A 20,521-nucleotide genomic window follows, 5' to 3' on the forward strand; every position below is an offset into this window, starting at 1 on the left:
CATCTAACATCCTCATTTACCACCCTCATAAAAATTTAATTTTTATTCTCCAATAATACTTAATACAATAATATTATTGATGGTATCGCCAAAATGACCACTTTAGAAAACTATGCATGCACAAATTGGAAGAGAACATCATTTTAGCTTGTCAAAAAAACTACTTGCTACCATTGTTAATTGCATCATCCTATGAACAATTTCACAATTCCACATGAAGCACTTGTAGGGATGAGTATTTAAGGAGGATTTCATTAAGTCGCCTAATATTTAATCGACCTCTAATCATATTCATACCATAATTTAAAACTAACTACAAAGTTTGATACTCATGTTTATTTATCATAGTATATATATTAGCAAATTAGAATGCATGTAATAAGGTATCTTTACTTCATCATCATAAGTATTGAATTTATCATAGCAACAATATCAAACCCCAGTCAAATAAAGCCTACATCCATAATATATCAACATAATGTTCCTAATAGGGGGTCTATCATGAAAGTAAGAAAAGTACTATAACAAATTATTTTAGGGCTTTGCCAAATGCTAGAAGGAGGCATAAAGACCAATATCATGAAAATTAAGAATCCTCAAAACCATTTTTATTCATTATTCTTTAAAATGCATAATTGTAAAATCACTACAAGGAAAAAATATATATGGTACATACATGATTCTTATCACTTCTAGACAGAGCCTATAGAAATGCACCCCATCTCACTCTTCTAGTCTATTATATTCTCCTATAGGAGGGTATTTCTATAGGGTTAAAATTTAAATGACTGCATGAGATGAGGGGTCTTACATTGAGGCAATTATGTTAATAATGAGACTATTGATTTTTGTGACTAATGAAAAGTATAGATTTGACTTTGAAATAGCGAGGTAATACTATTTGGAAGCCATTTTTTGATGTTTTCTACACCAAAATAGTTGTAGGGGGAGGTTGTAAGATGATTTCACTAGCTCATGAAAGACATTATGATTCATTCAGGTTCACATTAAGTTGCACTGATAATATGACTAAATATTAAGTGCTAATACATGATTTTAAATGGGATATAAAACAAGGTTTTAGTTAATTACATATTTTTGGAGATTTTGAGTTGATTGGTAATCAAGTTACATGTGTTCATACTACTAAAATAATTTATTGAAAAGTTACAAACATGTAGTTTGAGAAGTTATTAAGAGTTTGAGGCTTTAATTTTCAATCTATTCCAAGAATCAAAACAAAAATGTTGATAGGCTTGTAGGAATTGGTTCTTAGTATGACATACCTACTCAAATCAATAAGAATAAGGGGAAAAATCAAGTAAAGGTAATTGTTAGACCTTATTTAGAAAATAGTGTGGAAAGATGGCAAATTTTTGAATTAGATTGACATATTGTCAAGAGAGGAAGTTATGTTTGCAAACTCAAACTAGGAAAAATTAAATGAGTAGTATGATTATTAGTGAGATAAATATACTTTACAAATTAAAGAGGAATATTATGTAGGTATTGAAATCAAAAAATCTACGATATTAAAGCTTGGAAATGTACATGTACACCTAAAGAACATGATATCTTTTGAGTTTATATAAATAATTTCATGATATCATAGGTTAGTAATATTCATATTTGAAAGGCTTTTATCCTAGTATTGCATAGAAAACCATTGAGTTATAATTTGGTGCAAAAATCATAAGGAAAAAACAAAGACCTGCAAATCCTAGGTTAGAGCCCCTCATAATCAAATTGATAAATAATTTAATTGATAGAAACATCATTTTCCCTATTAAACACACATTTTGGGTGTTTTTGTGTTGAGTTCTACAATTTGAATAGGGCTTGATTGAAGGATAGACATCAATTAACTTCAATGGAGAATATTTTGCAAGTTATATTAGGTTTAGAACAATATTCATTGCTGGATGGTTCCTCTATTTATAACTAGATTTTAGTAAAAGAAGAGGACATGTACATTTAAAATAATATTTATTAGTAAATAGGAAAATATGACTTATTAGGATACGAAATTTGGTTTGTCAAATGCTATTGCAACATTAAAAAAAGAGATGGATATGGATGTTAGAGGGATGATGTATAGAATTGTACTTATTTATCTTGATGATATTACTATTTTTTTCAAAAAATATAGCAGGTCACTTTCAACACATAAGATTTATATTTGAAAGGTCTAAGGAGTTTAGTATTTATTTGAATCCAAAAAATGTTTTTTTTCTTTTTATGATAGGAAATTATGGGGATTCATTTTCTCAAAACAAGGTATTTCAATTGAACCTATTAGTAAGAATTTTTTTAGTAGTGAATATTTTCAAATTAACGATTCCATCTCTTTTGGAAATCATTAATTGGTGAAGAAAACCTACATGTGGGATCAACTGTACATCACCAAGATATTACATAATTTGGGTTGAAATCCTGGACTGATTGCCCATTAGTTTACACATAATTGGTCTCAAATCCCAATCCAATAACCAATGTAATCTACATTTAGGACATAATTAATTTTAAAAATTTGGTCACCATTTACCTAATTTTTTATTATATTCTACAACTACCCTCATTTAGCCAACTATTTTATATTTTGATTTTACATAGTATGCGTTGTTTCGCCTACTTTTACATAACCAATTGTGATTCCCTCCCAATTTTCCAACTACCCTCGTTTAGCCAACTATTTTATATTTTGATCTTACATAGTATGCATTGTTTTGCCTACTTTTTCATAACCAATTATGATTCCCTCCCAATTTTCCAACATAGTTTTAAATCAATACATTCATATGAGACTTTTATTTTCAAATTTTTTTCTTTTTTGATCTAGTATTTCTTATTACTATGTAGTGCCTGCCCCTAGTTCGCATTTTGTTATCATTGTTGAACTCTTTTAGAACTAGTTTTGTGTTGTTGGTTAGCAGCATTCTTTTGAGATTATCAGATATTGTGCTATGGATTCAGTTTATTATATGATGAGATTACTTAGACTCTACATTTCATGTATGTATGATGATTATTTTTAGTGTTCACAATTATTGATGATGATTATTACATTGCTTTCAATTATTAATGATGATTAGTAAGATGATTTATTATCATATGTGCTTTCTTATGGATACTTACCCCATACTTGCATGTGTATGGTATGCGTGTTTTCCTTGCGTGTTTGCTTTTGTATGGTGTGTCTGATGTCGTTAAGGAAGGGAATCGTAGTCACCTGCTAGTCGAGATCTACATGATGCACCACTTCCTACTATTGTCTATTTAGTTTAGTATATATTGTGTTTGTACATGCATGGTTTTTATGCAGGTTGCAAGTACTGGGTATCGACTTCCCTGAATTTTCAGGATGAGCGTACCCTATCACATTATCTCAATGATAAGAGAGGGGAGATAAATTCTCAAGTCCAAATCCCAACCCTTTGAGCCATTTGTCCTAATTGGAAAATTAGGACAAGTATCTAAGTTGAATACCCACCGAATGTGTCGAATGACATATTTCATGATTTTTAACCCTTTAGATTTATTTTGTATGATTTGTTCTATGATGGGTTTTCATATTTTATCTTGGAGGTCTATGGTGAATTTTCTATTAATTAAGTCTTAATAAATAGATTTAGTTAATAAATTATTTATTTGAGAAAATGAATAAAATATCATGATCTTTGATATTTTGATTGTAATTAATTAAATGTGAATTATTGGGAAAAAGGAATTAAATAAAAGAAAACTAGAAATTAAAATCAATAATAATTATAAAATAATAATAAAGTAATAAATAAAATAATAATAATAAAAGTTATAAAAATTAAAATGAAAGTTATAAAATTTAAATAGAAATTATTTAAAAAGTAAATTGGAGTTATAAGCTTGCATGGGAATTAACATGTGTCAACAACACAGGGGTTAGTGCATCAATTAAGCACAAGGTGTCTACAATTCTATGACTCATCAAAAAGAATTGGAAAAGACCCATGCTTAGTTGCTGACACCTTTCAGCGGTTTCAAGAAGCAATCCAAAGGTTTATTGAGAGCTCTTGATATTCAGGCATTCATAGAAGCTTAAATGAAAAGCTTAATGGAAGCTACAAGCTTAATGGAAGCCTCAAGCTACAAGCTAAAAAAAAATAGAAACTTCAAAGCTTACATGCATGGGAGAAGATTCATATGCTCATATATTTTCTACTTGCTTCTATGTTTCTTCTAGCACTTCTAATCATTTGGAGGATTCGATCGGCTTGGATTCTTGGAAGAATTGCGAATGATGGGGAAGGAAGGGATTTTTTATGGACTTCTGAGGCATGACAAATTAGCATCAGTGTCCAAGTGCACTCGTGATATTCTCATATTTCTTTTGCACTCTTTCTCTTCTTGTCTTCATCATATATGTTTTATCTGTCTGAATACTCTCTGTTTTTGAAATTGGAATCTAGATATTTTATTTGGATGAGAAAAAAACAATAGAAAAACCCTAGTTCCAAATGAGAAAGAAATTAGATCTTAATCAGGTTTGGGTTCGAATTTATATTGTGAAATTAGATAGACAAGATTTGAAATTAAAATAGAAATTCTAAGTTGAAAATTCGTATGATTAGATGTAATCTTTCTATCAAATTATATTTTTAGATGCGTATGGAAAAACCTATTAGATGGATGAATGGGTAAATTTAGAGAACAATTACATTTTAAGAGGAAATTCTTAATTCATCACAAATTGACCTGTTGCTGCCCCTTGGATAGACCTGAACTCAGTCATTCATAACTTTTTATCGGGATTAAATTTATTCGATCGCTCCAATCAGAATTGGCGCAACTTGGCCCTCTCCAACATATTTAAATTTCAGCCCGATCCAATGGTTCATTAGGGAGATATGGCCATCGTACTGAAACTGTTTTATTCAAGCACAGATATTTCTCCATTTCCCATAACCAAGAGTTCTTTATGCTTAAACTTCACAAAAATAATATATCAAAGCATGGAATGAATTAAAGATATTATTGAAATCTTTCCTTATTATAATCTTATTAATATGGATTAGTTTTATATGGTTTATTATCTAATCTAATTAAATCAAATTTAATTAAGATTAGTTAATAGTAGAAGAAGTGTAATTAATTATTAGTAAATGGATTTTTAAATGAGAAAAAATTAATAGAGAAAAGATATTAATATAGTTTATGTAGTGAACTTTTAATATATATTAAATACTATTTAATATATATTAAATAGTTAAGAGGTGGTAATTTATAAAGGTGTTTAAATGATGATTATTAAGAGACTCAAATTTTAATGATATTGAATTTGGACTTAAATAAGGAGTCATAGTTACCTTATAACCTTGCTATAATATAGCAATGGTTTGAATTATTAATATGAATAATGGTACACCTTAATTGTGCTAAGAATTAGTTAAATATTAACCAATGAAATTTGTAAGGCTTCTTAATAATAGTTTTGATGAGTTTATTATTTATTAATGTTTGTTGGGTCTAACAAACTATTAATAAATAATAATGTAGATAGTTATCAATAAATTTGATTAGATTTAATCTAGTAGAGATTATTTAATGATTAAAAGTTTTGTAAAGATATTAGTTTTTGGATTTGAAGTATAATTGATTTGTAATCAAATTGATATTCATTGAGATGATATTATAACTATGATATTAATAATTAAATTGTGCGATAGAATTTTATTTGAAATATGATAATACGAATTTGTCAAGGGAATGTAGGTATTCTTTGAAAAATGACAAATGTGGTCACACAAAATTATTATTAAGATTCCCAACATAGTTTGTATGTAATATTTATCAAGGTATTGTTATTAAACTATTAATATGATCTTTTGAGTCTTGAATTATAGTTGACTTTTATAATACAGAATTATAGTTAGTTATTAGTCAACTGATATTAATTGGAACATTGCTATGATTATGTAATTATTAATTAAATCAATCAATAAGATTTAATTAAATTTAATTAACAATTAAGTTAAGTAATAGAGATTTAATTGATATAATTCTTTTAATGAGATTGTAGAAATACTGATATCAAAGTTGATAGGTCTTATTCTGATGACTTGAATTATGACTTTAGATATTTTAATGGTGAAGACTTAGTAATATATAATTGAGAATTATTAGAATGATAAAAGGTCAATGATTGTGAACCGATGTTAATTGATCATTTTAATAAAGTTATAATCTCTTATTCAAAGAATGATAATTGGACCTCTTATAATATAACGAATAATGATCCTAAAAAAAGTTGAAAGGTTAATCAATTAGAATATGGATCATGGTTAAATATGAAGGGCAATTTAATTAAGGTCAATGATGATCAGTTTAGTGAATATTTATCCTTAAGTTATTCTTAGAATGTAATTCTTAATAATGGAAGGATAATGCTATCGGGGAACAAATGGGTTGACTTATAGGTCAAATGATGAAACTTAAGACACTTGAAAGTATACTTGCAAATAGAAAACAAGAAACCACTACACATTATTCAACTATGTGAATTTAGTAAACCAAAACATGTGTTTGCATCATGTATTCTATATGCTTCTTGTTTTGGGTTTTTGGGTTGACTAGTGTTGACCAATCCTAGGATGTTACCAGAGGCTCGGGGGTTATGAGATGTGATGGCATTTTGATCTTATTTGGTCTCGATCTTTATAAGCCCAACCATGGTAATGTGATCGTATGCTCTATGAAATGTTTGTATTTACTGATTGTTATTGTTCATCAGTCTTCATGTGTGAAGCTAAGAGCTATGTGTATGAGACACTTGAGCTAATCATTTTTGAGTCATCGATCAGTTATCCTTGGATTACTTTCTAGTCACCATGATGGGACTGAAATGTGGATATATTTCTTGATGATGTCATGTTGTGACATGTTTGACTCAACCATTTTGGAGTCTTCGATCAGTATGATTTTGAGATATTCTTGGTTGCTTATTGAGAACCATTTATCTTGAGATATATTTTGGTTATTGAGAACCAATTGATACTTATGATTATCAGTGATGCCTTCAGTTGCCAATAGAGAACTGTTGTGGTCATGATTTTCTATGGATGCTTTTCGGATGCTCATGGAGATTTGATTATTCTTATTTTGGAGATTTGATGATTCTTATTGTTGATATTTGATGCTTTTATCATGAATATTTGATGATTTTATTATGGATGATCTTTTATGATTTTGAGATTTATGATTCCATGAGCTTGGGGTAGGTAATCTACTTGTAGTGTCGGGAAGTGGCTTGCAATGGGGGCCGGGGCCCTAAGCGGCTGCCAGGGTAACTCATTGTAAGTTTGGTTAATAAGTGATAACATTTACACACTAAATGGGGATTAAATGAACCTAAAAAGATAATTTTTTTTATGTTCTCACCCATGCCTTGAGTGCTTGTACAGGCTAGGATGGGAGTAGTGAGAACGCATGGTTGCAACCATGCATTCCATAGTATGCCTCATCAGTATGAGAGGATACTAGTGGCCGCATGAGATCAGTATGGACCCGTGGAGTTTAGCTAACTGCCAGGGTAACTTGTATGTGATAAATGCGATGACACTTTCCTGCTTGCAGAGTAAGTTTCCTACATGTCATTGTTGTGCCTCTAGGAATTAGATGTCGATTTTGTGTGATGGAACCTTTGAGTTAGTATACTTTTAGGATTCCTGGACTTATAGAGATTTGTGCTTCGTGAACTGATATCATGTTTGGGACTTGAGATTATCTCCTTAGCACAGTGGGAATGGACCACTTAGGTTCCACGCGGTCAGGTGGTAGTGTATTTTCACTCTTATCATTTGAGATCCGTCCGAGACACCGTGGCTGGAGTATCCTTGGTTGGTATTTATTTTTCATTATGTTCTTGGAGCATTATGATAGATAATATACCTTATGATGGATGTATTTACTGGTATGTTTCTTATATTGATGATTTGCTTTACTTTGCATATGTTAGTTGATGATTTATTATGCTTTACTTTGCATGTTAGTAGGATTTTTTAGGAGTGACATTCCTACTATGTTAATACTGATGATCTCTTCGGTGCTTTGGAATGTTACGCACGGAGGGATGGCTAGGATCCACGATGGTCTAATGATGCTATTTACGGTTGGGAGGAACCATGCACTTAGTTATTTACGTTTGTGATATATGGTTATCTTTTGTGATGGATGTTTATATCTTTTGTGATGATGTATCATATATGATATATGATTTCATTTATGTTATTGCATCATGAATTAATATTAGATGATGATGATGTACTTTATTTACTTGGATGTTCATTCTTTTAAGCTTTTCATACCCTGTGATATGTACAGTGGATGATTGAGCTAAACTAAAATATAATTACAAAAGGACACTTGTATATTGTTTAAGTACATTGGATGTATTATTGTTATTTCATAAGGATGGGATGTTAGATGAATAGTTAATTTAGATGTGATACAACATTAAGGGATCTTTAAAGAATGTAGCCTGTTATGTATATATGTTATGTTTATTTTCATTTGAATTGTTGCTATTGCTTCTGCAAATGTTATAAATGGTTTTATCTTTCATGTTTAAAAAAAAAAAAATTGGTTGGCAAACTTAGTAAAATTCTTTGGATCCCTTGGCAGGGCATTACATACTACCAAAGTTTTAGAGTGTTGAGTGCATTGTCCAGTCATGACTCACAATTTTCCTTAAGGTAAGTGATTTTTAATTTAATTTTTATGTGAATCATTTTTACTAGGTAGTAGATAATCTTTAGACATGCATCTCACTATATTGAGCACTGAGTGAACACATATCATGAATCTATAAGAATCTAGGCAAAAGCAATAACATTTCCCAAATCGACCTGAAATTTATCTAGAACCATTGATATTTCTTTTAATCATCACTTAGATGTAAGAAATATTCTTATGTCATGAGTATCAAGTGATACAATATGATTACATATGTCATCATTAATCATATTGAGTGGATTTGGGACACGTGTCCTAATTTTAAGAATAATTAGACTTTATGTTATAACATTTAAAATTAGGCCCAAACTAGAGCCAAGGTTATTGATCTATCTAACATTGATGGTCCAAATCAACACCTTCCGCCATAATAATAATAAAACGCAAAGTGACAGTGACCAAGTTGGAAATAAAAAGGGACTTATACTTAATTGAACTTTAATAGATTGATAGACTACAAGTACACTATATAGTGTACCCCTAGCATATGGATCATGGTCCACTTGCAACTCTGTAAATTTACAAACAAATTAAATAATCTTTCCATAGCAACCGACATATTATCCAACTACATTAATATTTTGTGGGTATGAAACAATTAAATCACCCCTTACATTACAAAAATGTTTATGGGCAACCAAAAATATTGCCTAAATTATTATAAGTGTAGGATATTTTTTTAATTTTCCACAATTATTATTATATTTTGATATGAAAAGCAAAATTTTTCCAATAGAAAATAATATTTTCCCTTGCCTCATACAAAAAAATCACCCTCGATTAGAAAATTTTCCTACACATTAGATGTTGGATTCACCAACATTTTATATACTTTTATTGTGAGAGGTTCCTTCAAGTTATCCTTGCATGAAAGATTAAGTGCAATTTTGAATTTACTATTATCAACCCATAAAAATTACTTCAAAGTTTTCTTGGTAGGATTAATTTTTTGAGAAGAATTATAACAAATATTGTTAAATTATTAATGTTGTTTTAATTGTTCTTAGAAAGTTCTAATATAGTTTTTAGTTGGACAAAAGAAGGAAAACATAGTTTTGAAGTGATTAAATAAGAATTAGCTTCTTCTCCCACATTGTTCAATCCTTAATTTTAAATATGTTTCATTATGTGTGCTTATGAAAACATTGATAGTATCAATGCCATGCCTCATAAAGAAAAATGATGAAGGCTTTGAATAGCCATTAGTATTTTTTAGTCAAGGATTTAAATATCCTAGAACCAATCTACCAATTTATAAACCAAGATCTATCTTCTCTTAACTTACTAATATTGTTATTCCTATAGTAACCAAAATAATTACCTCTAGTGTAGTTACCTCTTCTTCTACTTTCATTATCCTCTTTCCACTATGATTTATCATTGTCATGTATTTTTAGATATGTTATTTTATTCATAACATTTACCTCTACTTTTATGAAATCTTCTACCTCTTGTCCTTTATCTATGTTCTTTTTTCTTTTCCAACTTTTCCTCAACCTTCAAGGTATACAAATATTCTTCTTCAACACTTTCCATTTTCATAAAACTAATCTCATCTTGAATAGAAGTTCTCAATCTGTTCAAGTATCTCACAAACTTTTCAACCTCATTGTCAACATCTCCATCTGTAATGTCTTGTAGAGATCCTTAGTATAATCTTTCATAGTCATGTATTTATGTGTCAAATTTTGCATGTTTCTAAATAAACTTATTATTCAGCAAGAAGGGATTTCTTTTTCAATTTACCAACCATATTCATCCAAGATTAAATATTTTATTTTCCTCTTTTATTTCTTTTTGTATGGAAGTGTTGCCACTAAAGATATGCATGTCCTTTCAATGTCTTATATGTTATCCTCACCGTCTTATCATTGGGAAAACTTTCATAATCATAACATTTGTCAATCTCAAAGATCTACTCGAACATAGAATCAACAACAAGACTTCTATTGTAGGTAGAAAGTTAAAAAGGAGGTCTTGAATTTTCCATAGTCAGAGCCTTAAATATTATTTACTCATATTATTCTTCTTCAAGTTTAGGATGAGGTGTTGTTGCTTCTTCTTCATCACTAAAACCTTGAAGACATATGCCTCTTCTTTAGGTTATTTTAATAGATCCAAGTCTAGTTCCAATCTATCTCAACATGTCCATAATAGGATTTTAAGAATTTCCTCTTCCTCAAACATTTTTAACAATAGTTTTTGTATGAATCATAAACCTATGCAAATTATGTGTTAAAAATTAGATCTTCCACCCTATAAAAAATCTAACCAGGGTTCTCCATAATCCTAAAACTTTGCAAAGATAGAAAACTCTAGTCTGATACCACCTGAGGAAAGGAAAGAGGCAAAAAATACCACTCCCAAGCTACTGTTTCTAGAGTTACACATAGAAGCCAACACAATGTAGTATAATCCAAAAGAAATTATGTAGATTTCAATGTAGATAAGGTGAGACAATTTTCATTTAAACATACTAGTCATAAGGCCTACCTATTGCACCTATATACATTCAAATAAAAATCAATGAGCTTAGAAACTTGAGCTGATAGAGTCAAATCCTTATTATTTCCTTATATCCAACATTATTCTACCTTTCATAATTCTAGATCTCTTATTATATAGCCAACAAGACCACAAGTTGGCTTGCTAGGGAGTCTATTACAAGATAGAGGTCTTGTCCCAAAGGAGATATTAGTGACCTTATAATTTATCAAATTAACTTTCATGAGGATAAAAGTAGGTCCAAACATGAAGTAGGAAGCCAATCCTAAGGCTACAAAAAGCTATGATGTTATACCTACACCTTACTCAAGCTACTAGGAAACAATTATGTCTCGAACAAGGAGAGGGATAACTTTTGCACATGATGGATTTAGTTTTTGTGACCTTAGGAACAAGATCCACGATGGGTCCTTATTTAAGAACTAACTCAATGAAAAACAAAATGCAAATAAAAAAGACCTTTCCACAAATAATAAACATGAAGAATAAATGGGAACTCTTTTTAGTTGATGCAAATTGCCAAAGTACCCAAGGTGACCTTGCATCATGCAAGTTTTGGTTATTTTTATAAATTTGACAGTAAGATCGTGTCATTGTGTAATTGAACTACATAGTGTGATCACACTATGTTTTGAGTTGAACGAGCCTTAGTCTTTTCACATCCAAAGCATAGTGTGATCACACCTATGCTTTAGATGTGAAAAAAATAAATTAGCACCTTTTTGGTACCACAACTTTGTGAGTACACCCAACAACCCCATCAATAGAAATTAACATTGAAATCACCATCCATTATAGTAGCCTGAACACCACCTTCAAAGGCCCCCCAAACCATCTAGTGGAATTGCAAAACCCCTTAAACAAAATCTCTTTCAAAAACCATGACACCCACAACAAGACTAGATAATACTCCATAGAAAAGATAGTCAATGTGAAGGCTAGAGGCTCCACAGACCAAAAGAACACCATAAAGGTTAGCAAAAGAAAACCTAAAATTGACTACACAACACATACAAGGAAGACAATAATTTTCCTTTCAAAGGACTCCTACTAATTATTAGCATTAATATTTTTTTTATAAATTGTTAGAGATATTTATTAGTTCTTAAATAGATGTACTTTTTGATAATATCAAATGTATCCTTGGAAATTGTAGCATTCTAGTTTGGATTGGTTAGAACGTGTTCAATATAGTTTTAAACATTATTTTCTTCATATATTCAAGCTACTCAATGTTAGGTTTAAATTTTTCTTAATATCCTACAGGTGCCAATAGAGAATGAATGCCTTTTTCTAAAATGATTTTGATGGAAACATTTCTTTTGAGAGGTCCAAGGCTTTTTCCTATCTAGTGCTTGCCTCAAAGGGAATGACCCATCACCATTATAATTCCTTATTTATTTAGTGATTGCATCTTTTGAATTCATGAAATGATTTATTTGGCATCTAAATAGATCAAACACATTATCAACACATTATTTCTATTAGAAATTTGTTAAGACCTTAATTCATTTTATATAACAACATTTAAAATAAAAGGATAATACATCTAATAATAATTTATGCTTTAATCCTAAACCTTAAAATTTTAACTTCATTCCAATATTTAATATTTTCATCCACTAATAAATTAAATGAAACCAATTATGCACAAGACTACAATTATTAATTTAATTTTTAAAAACAAAATAAAGTAATAAACATTAGTACATTTAATAATTCTATTAATATTATTATTTTGCCTATTGAAATTCAAGTAATAATACTCTTAATTATCTCTTTAATAAACAAGATGACCAACCATTATCCTTGACTATATCTAAAACACCTTTTTAGATCCATATCTTGGAACATCATAAAAAACTATTTGCTAATTTTGCTTTTATAACATCAAACTTTTTCATCCTCTATATGAATGGTTAGAGTATTTTGAATCAATGGAACCAATTTCTGTTCTAATAATTTGACAATCCACAATGCTACATATCTCTAGGCTTTGTTAGTTTAGAGTAAAAGGTAACTTCTAATAGTAAGAAATAGAAAATAAAACAATTATATTAAATAAATAATATTCAAATGGTAACTATTTAAATGAATGAGGAAACGATTTCATATGATAAAAGTTCAGGTAAATGTCGGTTGTATTTGTTCGGGAAGAAAAATGGAGCAGCAACAAGGAGAAAAATATGTGAAAAGCAATTACGAAACCTTTCACCTGAAAACGTTCTTCACTGTTTCTCAGCAATCTGAATCGCGTAAAATTTGGCATCTCACAATTCTATGCAACTGTAGAGATAAGAGAAGAAATGATATGCTCGTCTGTATAATGGGTTACTTTTATGTTATGAATGATGTCAGAATTTTAAGCTTAATCTAAGGTGAGATGACAACAGAGATTTCATCTTCATTATAGGCACGTAAATAGTTCAAATAGGTGAACTTTAATTTTAATACGTACTTTTATAAGTTCTACTAAAAATTAGTTTTATATCTATTATTTGGAAAGATAAGAACGGTCCATTTGGTGAGCGGAATAGGAATACGTATTCTGAAATAGAACGTATTCCTGTTCTCTGTTTGGTTCAACGAATATTTGATGGGAATTCGCGGACCGAAAATTTATGTTTCTTAAAATTAAAAAAAATGGAATAGGAATACGTATTCCAATAACACCTATTTTGGTGGAATTGCAAAACCCCATTTTTGGGCCAAAAATGAAATACGTATTCCATTTTTGCTTCGTATTCCAATCCCGTTTTGGTGCATCCAAACAAGGAATTCAAAAACTTTTAGAATACGTATTCCTATTCCGCTCACCAAACGGGCAAAGAGGTTGGAGTAGACATAAAATCTAATTAACATGGAAAATACATTATGTTTGATGAGGTGGATTTAAATTCGGAGAGGAGTCATTTTTACACTGTTTGAAGCTTAAACAACCCATTTTAAACATTGATTTGTTTATGTGGTTAAATAGAAATTAAACAGTCTATCTAATGAGACTCACTTATTAGTGTGAATTGAAATAAATTAAGTACTCAAACAAATCAGAACTTCAGAATACATGGATAAACTAAACTTCCACACCGTACCCAACACCTCATTTTTCAAAAGCAACTAACAAATACCATTATAAATCTTCTTTCTACCTATTTTATACGCTAAAATAAACAAGTGGGTAGCTATGATATTCAAAGCTCCAGAAAAAACTATGTGAATGAAACAAAAGGAAGAAAGAAAGATCAAAACTATGGATTTCACAGATGTTACATATAAATGCATTCATCATGTTCAACTAATGAACATGCTAGAAATAAGTGACATCAGAACAAAAGATAGACTGGGCATATAGAGATCTTAGATTTGAATCCTAACTAGTTTATAAAAATTTGAACAAAAATATACACAAGACCCAATTACTTATATTCCAAAGCTACAAAACTGAGAAAACTCTCATTGCCTTAGACATCCTTGTTACCATGTGAGGAGAGCAGCAGACTAACACATCTGGCAATGATATAAATTCTGGCCCATTTTTCATTAAAAACTCCCTTGCAACCTTTTTTCCTACCCTCACCATCTCTTCCATTTGCTCTGATGTTTCTCATCTGAGAAGTTGAAGAAGAAGAAGAAGAAGAGGAGCTTTTTGACGCGGAGAAGCAAAAGCAGGCACACATTTTTCCCTGTTTTGATTCAAAAACCTTACAATCCTACATTCTATTTATACACCAAATAAGTTAATAACAAGGCAGTCAAAGTTAGATAACAGTCAAAAGGTCTTTGAGCGTCTTTTCCATGCACGCATATAGCAAAAAACAGTAGAAGAATTGTTAATCTTGAGAAGAGTCCGAGGTGTACAAGGAAAAGGACATTTCTATTGAGAATGGGGATTGTTTTGCAATGTAGCGGGGACAAAAGGGTATTTTACACGGTAAAGAGGGGTTTTGTCTGTGTTGATGCACGCCATTTTTAAATTTCCACACGAACGAGTAGCGGATTATCAGGAATGAATGAATACTGACGGCTGCGTGGACAGAGGTAGACTGCCCGTTTGTTATTTGTTTATGTATATTTTTGGATGGAGATGCCCAAAGCACAAAGCATGTTCCAGGGTTACATCATAGATGGCCTCTTCTTTTCCACATTTTCAGCTTCACCTTAGAATAGGGGAGGGGAGCACGATAGGGACATGGAGAGAGGGAGAGGGAGAGGGAGAGGGAGAGGTCTAGTAGTCACTTATGTTCATTGCGTGCATTTAGATCTTGTAAATCATAAGTTCAATTTTGGTGATTTTGTCTATGAACATTTGAAGGTGAGTGAACATTTTAAAGTTGAGGTTCAGCTTTTAAGTATTCATGGATTTCTTAAGAGATTGTGGAGCTCAAAGCAAAAGTGTCATTTTAAAAGGCTAGGCCATTACTATATTGTGCACCAACCAATAGTGGCTGGCTCAAAAATACTAGTTCATATGTTCTCAATTTTTGGGCTATAATTGGTTGCTATCTATGACAAAAACAATAATGCTTATCGATACTCTATTTGTGTTGGGCTATTTTCACCAAGCTAATTTGGATTGAATTTCTTTCTTTTTTTCTAAAAAATTGTGAATGGATTTCTAAGGAATGAATACAGCTAATGTCTATATTTCTAGCAGTTTGGTAATTCTTCATACAAAGTGGGATAGTTATAAGAATATAAATTGGCACAATTTAATGTGTCGTCATTTTTTTTATTTATGGAGGTCAATTATGAGGATCATATTAGTGAAGATTATACAAAAATCTCTTGTGGAGAATATCTACATCCTATTTGAATCACTCATAACTCAATTAACTTTATATAGACCTAAAAGAATAACTAAAGTACATTAATAAATGTATCATGTACTTATAGTCACTCATTGTACATAAGTATTAGAAAATTTTTACTTAATTGTAATACACAATTATTGGTAGATATTAAGAAATACTTTGGAATTACTACTTTTTGACCTTTTGGCACATAACAAATCTCATAACATGTGCCACTACTACCCAATAGCTAGAAAGAAAAATCATTAAAATTTGATGTCCCACTTACGATTTATGGATGTGTAAAATTGGTTATAAATATTCCCCTTATCTATTTATAATTGAGGCTTCAAAGTTTTTTATTTTTAAATGTAAAATAATATTTTATCCATCATAATTATAATTTCAAATTGAGGCTTGAAAGATTTTCTTTTAAATTTAAAATAATATTTTATCGGTTTTATTTATAGTTTCAAAGTATTAGAATTGGTTTTTATCTATTATAGCTTTTTGCACCTATTTATAATTAATGTTTGAAAATGTTTTAAGTTTTAATTTTTTAAATGTGAAATGATCTTTATCCATTTTAATTAAATTTTTAAAGATTTTTTTTTAAGAAATGTAAATTGATCTTTTATCTTTTCATTATTAAAGTTTGGTTCAATGCTCTTTACTTTTTTAGAAATATGAATTAATCACTATCTGTGTACAATTTAGCCTTTGAAAAGTTTGTTTTTTGAAATGGGAATTAATTTCTATATCTTTGTAATTGATGTTTCAAAATTGTCTTTACTTTTTAGAAACATGAATTGATCATCATCCATTTGGGACAAAGGTTTGAAGGTGTGCCTCATCAAAAAAAAAATCGTCAAGTATTGGGACCACCTTTTATTATTCTATTATGATTAACTCTGATATTTTAATATATGTAGCAATTGGTTGATCATCTTAGTTAATAGTTGTTTGAACAAATTTGTTAATAAAATGCAATTCTTCTATAGCTATTGATTTTTCTATGAGCCTATCCTCAGATGCCATCTCTAGAAATTGTGAGGCTAAAGAATATTTTATCATCCACCTATTAAAAGTAATGAAATATAGCTAATTGCAATTCAAGATTTATCTTTCTCTCTTCATAATGTCTTTTCCCAACTTTTTTATTTCATCAAACTCTTGTTGGAAAGAATCAAAAAGTACTTGGACATGAACAACTTCTTCAACAGTTCTTGCAAATGATATATGATTTTCCTTATTTACAATATCATTTAGTCTGACACTTGTTATTTCTTTTGATTCATTTCCCCACTCCTCCTTACTTTGCATAATGCCTAGGCCTTTTAACACATGGGGGAAAAGATCAAAATTTCAATTGAGATATTCAAAGAAGCATATTCTTAATTTCCTTTGTAGAATATATATAATTCTTGGTCAAAATTCAAAAAGTCACTTGCTTCATCCTATGTCTTCTCAATTTGATAATCTTCTTTGTTAGTGACAAAGAAACATAAAGCAATGATGCCATCCTCCTTACTGATCCATTTATTCAAGATTTCTCTTAAAGTAATCTCATTGATATCCAACTATTTCCAAATAATTACTAATCTTGACATTTCTTGATAGAAGAAAGGTCAATTTATTCTATCTACGAAGAACAAAATTGTGTCCCTAACCCTATCTTCATATGAAATTTTCTCCTCTACTTGTGCTTCTTTGAGCTTGGCTTTTTCCTCACTCAATTCATCTCCTGTGTAAACATCCTGATGTTGAGGTGTACTTGCGATATCCATTATAGTTCCAATGGGAGGTTGGGGAATAGGTGAAGAAGCAATTAAAAGTTGACTGGGTTCTTCTCCCAACTTTGCTTTTCATTATTGCTTATGTAGATTTGAGATATTTTTTCCATTTCATTTATTTTTCTTCCACTATCATCATATGCTTCTAGTACTTTTTTTCAAAATTTTCTTTCAACTCAAGAAATTTATTCTTATCTTTTGCACCTACCCCCACATAAAAGTAAAACACTTCTTTACTCATTAGGGAAACTCTCTTGCTATCCACTTCCCCAACCCTGTATACCACCAGGTTTCCTGTGTGCTCAGCATATGAAGCTTCCTAGAGTATTGTTGTATCCCTCTTCTTGACATACCATATTACTAGGGCCTTGTGATCATTTTTATACTTCACCCCTTTATGGCTTTCCTTGACCTCCTCCTCAATGTTGAATTTAGTTTCATTTTCCTTATTGCATCAAAAATCATTGCATTAGCAATGTCCCATTCTGAAAGTATGAGCACTCCTCAGTCTTTCAATAATTGACTTCCCCCTGAAGGGGTTATTTAACTAAATTCTTGCATAACATTGGCCTTTCTTTCCTCCTCTATATTAGATTCCTATTGATAAGGTTTCTCTTCATTTTTGTTCTTACATTTTGCCTCAAAATTTTCTATATTACTCCTCCACAAAAATTGAATAAAGGCCCTATATTTCACAAAATTATCATTATCCAAAATAGTTTTGGCTTCCTATTCTATAAAAGGATCCATCTCTTTCCCCTTAAAGTCTTCAATAGTGAGGGATAAGAGTGGCATTAGAGGTTCTTTAGGTATGCTCTCCTCTACTTCTAATGTTGTTATCAAAACATCATCATGACCCCCTATCTCTTTCAATTTCTCCCTCAAGGAGTCTTCACTATCAAAATGGATATGTTTTTAGGATGGGGAATATTCTTCTATCCTAGATGAAGATCTTTGCTCCAAATTCTTTTGTTTTGAAATTGGTGTTCACAGTGAGATCCCTGAATGTTGCCCTAAATATACTCATATAGGTTGTCACCCCACATTCTTGGAAACTACATACCCTACTTTCCTACCCTAGAGTAATTATAACTTTATTAGCCATTTTTTGTTCCATCTCCCTAGCTTCATTTGGGTATGTTTTTACTAGGACTTCCTTATTTTCATTTAGGGCTTACATAATCCCATAAAAATATGTCATCAGTTTTTTTATTTTCTCTCCCTAATATTTGATATTGGCTAATGGGTCATATTTGCTATGTAGGGAATTTGCAAATTCCAAAACCCTACTATATACCTTCCCTTTTTCCTTTTTCACTTCCTTGTCTTATAGGAAAAAATTATTTCTAATTATATTTTTAGGGAAGTAAACTATTTTTTTATATCATTTCACCTTAGTTATTTCTTTGACCAGTACATAGAACCCTGCTGAATCAATAAAATAACAATGGGACTAGGCCATTTGATGTTTTTCAATGAACTTATGCATATGTCTCAATCCTCCTTTGGTGACCATGAAATTGTGAATGATTATAAAATTAAGAAAGATGGTTCCCCTAGATCTTCTCAGTATTTCCCTCTATTCAAGTCCTCCAACCTACCATTAAAATTAAGAAATTCCTACTTTCAAAGGCATTTGGTATGGTAGAAGATGAGGTTTCCCTTGGAAATCATATACTCTAAAAATAGTTGAAATTGAGTAACGAAAGATGTCTCCCTAGTTGTGACTAACCTCCAATCCCTTAGCATGATCTTTGGGTTTGATCAGCTCTAATAGGGGTTGAGGAATTCAAGGTTTGTCTCTACTTAACAAAATCCTCATATTTCATGAAAAGTATCTATCAAAATGGAAAAAACTAGAATCTATAACTTCCCAAGTCATGTCTACACTCAAGAGCTAAACTGGTAGCTTCTCTCTATGCTTTTCTAGTTGTAGTTTCATCTCTTTTTCCAAGACAAAAGCACCCTTTTATAAGAACATGTACATCAAAAAAGAATACCACCAAAAGGATTTATCAACCTTAGCCTTGCTAATACCAATCAGCCCATTATGTATTTCTTTAGCATGGTAAGATGTGAAATAAAACATCGAGCTCATACCATACTACAAAGTTTAAGCAATCATAAAAAATCTAAAGACCCCTAGATGTGGTCTTTCTCATCCATGTCAATAACTGTGTAAAGAGATATATAAAGAGGTCTTGCCCTAGGATTGAAATACTTTCTTAATAATGGCTTTGGAGTGTGAGATGCTACAAGTGAAATATGTGCTACCTTTGCAAAATATTCCTATAATGGTCCTCCCTGAATATATACTCTTTAAGAATCATATCTTTATTGTAGATCAACCAAGTCAATCTTTTCATCTAATCCAAGGTTAGGGTTAAGCATAAAGAGTACTCTAATTATTTCAGTTGTTTTATTGAAAATGTTATATTTGACATGGTCCTTCACAACCCTCAACACAAGATCATATCTTTTTGCCAACATTGTTAGTAAATCATCATCCATGAAAATACCAGGGATAACCAAGTTTACAAAGTCTAACTCCCATACATTGCTTAGTGGTGTATCATGATTCCTCTATAAAAACTACCCATTGATGAATCTATATCTCTCATCTAGTTTCCTTTGTCATAGACAGCATAACTAATTAATAGTCTAGGG

This window comes from Cupressus sempervirens, chromosome 8 (assembly GCF_028749045.1).
Source record: "Cupressus sempervirens isolate cs-2001-9-10 chromosome 8, ASM2874904v1, whole genome shotgun sequence".
NCBI classification, from domain to species: domain Eukaryota; kingdom Viridiplantae; phylum Streptophyta; class Pinopsida; order Cupressales; family Cupressaceae; genus Cupressus; species Cupressus sempervirens.